Genomic DNA, 4,551 nt, shown 5'->3' on the forward strand with positions numbered 1-4,551 from the left:
TGCACCCACAGAGCACCTCCTCAGGAGAGATCGGCTCTTTCTCGGTGTCCCAGACACTGCTCAGCTGTAACTGGGGGGGGAGGTCTCTGGCTGTGTTGACACAAGCCAACTGGCTTTGGGGGTAAAAGTTGAGTTCAGTCAAACCCCAGGCTATTGTATAAACGACTTTAGTCAGACAGCTAGTTGTTTTCAAATTCCATAACTGGGAGGAACCTCAGAGAAAGCCATGTCCAACAAGCTCATTTTGCAGAGAAACAGGGACCTCAGGATAATACTGTAATAAGTAACATTTACTTCTTACTCTGCAACAGACATGTTGTTACGGGGCTGGTATGAAAAGCCAGCAAGTAGGGGAGAGCCTAAGTTCAAGTCTCTGTACCCTCTTTCCCACATAATTCAGCTGAATAGTTGAATGAAGCGCCCCTGATATTTCCATCCCGGTAGAAGAACACTCCTGGCCTTCCTCACTCATTAACCCGATCCCTAGATAAGCGGGGTGGCTTATCTGATTGGCACATTCAGGTAATTTGGCGAGCTAGGCTTTGCCCTTGTTCCTTCAGGGAGCCCCGCGGGGGGCGCCAGTGCCTGGCCCCTCCCACAGCTCTGCACCTGCCCCTTCCAGCGTTGCATGGCTGCGGGACCCCTTTGCTGTTGGGGTTCAGAAGCCCAGCTGATGGTCCATACACAAGCAACCTAGCCTCTCTCCAGAGTAAGTAATCCTCTGAGCAAGAGTGCGTGTGTGCGCGTGAGCTCAGAGGCAGCCCGAGGCTGCTGCTTGGCATTTACAGTTTCTGGAACATTTGGTTGCCAGGCATCTTAATGGTCAGGAGCTAAAGCTGGCAGAAGAACTACTGTTTCAGTGGTTTCTCCCTCCTCCGAACTGCTTTTCTTTCAAAAATAAGTTTTTAAACATAAGCCCTAAATTTTATGCCAAGCCACAGAGTTCAATTTAGCATTTTGGGGCGGTTATTTAAATTTATTTTTACCTCGTATTCATTCTTTAGCATGCGATCAGGGGCACAGCACCAAGGGCTGTGCCTTATTCTCACATGGCAGACGTGACCAAAAGGAAATAAAGTATTTCTTTGAAACCTCACTTCTATAGATCCAATGGCTACTTTCCTTTACAGTGATCATATTTATTTCAGGATGGTGCCATCCCTCGAAGTACATTTTCAAACAGCTCTTGGAATGTTTGTGAGCCTGTGTGCAAGCTAACACAAGAAAAACAGTATCGTTATTTTATTATCTCACTTTTTTTAATAGGTAAAACTAATATATTTCTTGATTACTTTTTGCCCGATGAAACATAAACTGAAATCGGAAAAAAAAAAAAAAAGGTTTTAAAAAGTCACTCTTGAGGCTATTTATTTTTTTTTTTTATTTAAATTTTTTTTTTCAACGTTTTTATTTTTATTTTTGGGACAGAGAGAGACAGAGCATGAACGGGGGAGGGGCAGAGAGAGAGGGAGACACAGAATCTGAAACAGGCTCCAGGCTCTGAGCCATCAGCCCAGAGCCTGACGCGGGGCTCAAACTCACGGACCACGAGATCGTGACCTGGCTGAAGTCGGACGCTTAACCGACTGCGCCACCCAGGCGCCCCACTCTTGAGGCTATTTAAAAGAGAAAAAACAAACAACAAACAAACAAAAGAGGCAGTCTCCAAAAGGAATTTTCAAGGGATCCACACATACGTTCTGAGGAAACCTCATTGTATATGTAGGTGTAGGGATTTTTCATGTTAAGATACAAGTCCTGTGACCTTGCAGATGAACTGTGAGGTTCATGAGAACTTCAAAAACTCTTACACAACCATAGGGCCAGAAGTGACGTCGCTCCTAATGACTTTCTGGTTCTCACTACTTTACCTACAGAAAGATTAGAGAAGCTGACCACAGAGGAAGCTATTTGGAAGTTAAGTGTATTATCTTAAATACATTGAGAAGAAGCCCAGGATATTTAGGTCAATGCTACGGGATACTTTTGACATTTAATATATTGTTGTGTTTTCATCAGGAATGACATGGGAAGACCGGAGGTGGTAACAAGTGAATTAGGAACGATTTGACCTTCTTTATGACAGGCCCTGTGCACCGTTGTGTGGGTTGTGCACTGCACAACATTAGACTGGATGGTACCTCCCAGAGCTGTATGAAGACCAACGGTACCAGCAGCCCTGAATTGCCTGAACAATGACCTTTAAATAAACTCAAATCGAGAGAGATGTGTGATGGCGACAGAAACTCTAAAAGTAACTTTAGGAAGCTTCCCTCATTAAGAAAGTCAGGAGAGAAAGAAAAAGGAAATCAGAACAACTCTTAGTTTGACAGTTTAACTGAAAGTGTAGGTGCATAGTACCAGAGACCTGGCTGTTCGATCGCCATAGCTTAGGGGTTCAGAGCCTGGGCTTAGGGAGCACACAGACTTGATTTTGATTTCTGACTCTGCCACTTAGTAGCTGTGTGATGTTGGGTGAGTCCCATACGTTCCCATCAATAAAAACTGAAGAACAATAGAGAATACCCAGCAGGACTGCAGTGAGGATCAAATGAGACGATGCCTACAAAGCACTTGACGGTGTGCCTGGCGCATCGCTACTGTTAAATCAATGTGACCTGTCTTGTTATCACAGGCCAGAGAATCTGCTAACTTCCCGGCACGAGGCCCCTCCGCTCCAAGCGCCCGGGACCCTGTCGGCGTTAGCTGTCCCGGGGCCGCTGGCGGCTCCTCCTAAGATTCCGTTTTTCACAAGGCGCTTTCAACAAACGCTGTCAAACCTTCTCCTTGGAGGCGATAGGGCCCGAAAATGATGTAGCTTGTGGTCACCAAGACTCAAACACAGAACAGAGATGGCCTTGCAGACTAACAACACATCAAACAGCCAGCCCTCCCGGTGGTTAGCGTGGCAAGAGGGGAACAGGAAGCTCGTGCCGGTCCTGCCCAGAAGTCTTCCTGCACAGCTCAGAGGCTTGCCTTTGCTCTCTGATTCTTAGACTATCGCAAGGGGCCTCTCAGAGCGCTAAAAAGAAGAGGTCACCAGGGTTGGAGGAATGGAGAGTGGAGAGAAGAGACATAAAAAATGCCTTATCAACATGTCTTGCCCAGGCAGCCCGAAGATTTGTTTGAGCCGCAAAATAATATTTATCCTGCAATCCACTGACCAAGTTCAGCTGCCTTTGATCTGTTTCTCCACTGGAGAGGTTTTTTTTTTCTTCTTCTTCTTCTTCTTTTTTTTTTTTTTTTTTAAGTTTTAATTCCTTCTGCCTAGAGGGTAACAAACAAGTCATAAACTTGGTGGTGAATTCAGAAAGAATTCGGAAGATGAAACAGGCCCACAGGACTCTGAATCCCTCTGCCCCGGTCCTGAACCCCCGTCTGTGGAGTCACCTGTCCAGCATTTGTGGAGGAGTGGGGTGCCCAGTGTCTCCCCCCCCCAAGCCAGGGTTGTTTTGTATTAAGCACACGAGGACAGTCTGACTAAATCTGGATCAGGATTCCATTGTTAAAAAAGTTTTCATAATACATTTTACTTAACCTAATAGATTCAAAACATTGTCATTTTTCATAAAACCGGCATGAAAACTATTAACAATAATATGAAGGATAGGTGGCTCATGATCGTAGATTAACGGTATTCTTTTATATCTTTTTCTACTTCAGCACTGACGTCTGATGTGTTTTACACGGACAGCGCGTCTCCAGTGGCCACCGCCTGCTATGTGGGACAGTGCGCGTACAGGCGGACAAATGGGGACTTAGACATGACCGTGCCCGCTTGCCCGACATCACGCAGCCACGGCCCTCCAGGCCGGCATGACACGGAGGAGTGCACCGATCGCGATTGTACTTTATTTTTAGGCTCCTTCCGAAACAGTCCTTATCTCAAGGAGGTGTTTTCGTTTTCCAGTTTCCTAAATGTGTTTCTAGATACCCTGGACAGGGGAAAGTGGGACAGACAGGACCGGAAGTAATTGAGATTTCTCAGCCAGCGGCCCCGTGCTAGTGGTTGGTATGTGCTGGTCCACTTATCTCAAGGGCCAAATGCCCTTCAGGATTGAGAGGAAGCATAAAGAATTGTCTTTCGAAGCGCACAGAATCTGTTTCCGGGGTAGAAGCCTTGCGGAAACCCAGGAGCACGTTCCTTGGAGTAGTTAGGTGGCCATGGAGATCCCTAGCAAGCTCTGTAAGAAGCCCAGAGCAGGGCGTCTGTGGCTCCTGGGCGGCTCAGCAGGTTGATGTCGGCTCTGGTTTCGGCTCAGGTCATGATCTCACGGTCTGTGGGATCAACCCCCTGTGGGGCTTTGTGCGGACGGTGTGGAGCCTGCTGGGGATTCTCTCTCTCCCTCTCTTTCTGCCCCTCTCGTGCCTGTACACGCGCACACTCTCTCCGTGTCTCAGACTACATAAGTAAACATTAAAGAAAGAAAAGAAAAAGAAGCAGTCCAGAGCGAGGGACAGGAGCCAGACTGCCTGGACTTACACAGTAGCACCTTCCCGTCCACCACCCTCCCACCCGCCGGCCAGAATGCGCAGCGGGGGCACTGGTCA

General features: G+C 47.2%; 1 long non-coding RNA gene across 1 annotated transcript; it reads left to right on the forward strand.

Moving 5' to 3' along the window:
- Positions 1 to 600: 600 nt before the first annotated feature.
- LOC147579446 (uncharacterized) lies at positions 601 to 3,912 on the forward strand. The gene is made up of 2 exons (XR_015253170.1): positions 601 to 709; positions 3,664 to 3,912. It is a non-coding gene; the product is annotated as an uncharacterized LOC147579446 (long non-coding RNA).
- Positions 3,913 to 4,551: the final 639 nt, after the last annotated feature.

The sequence above is a fragment of the Puma concolor genome, chromosome B4, assembly GCF_028749965.1.
Source record: "Puma concolor isolate L17-30 chromosome B4, mPumCon1.1.hap2, whole genome shotgun sequence".
Taxonomy (NCBI): Eukaryota; Metazoa; Chordata; class Mammalia; order Carnivora; family Felidae; genus Puma; species Puma concolor.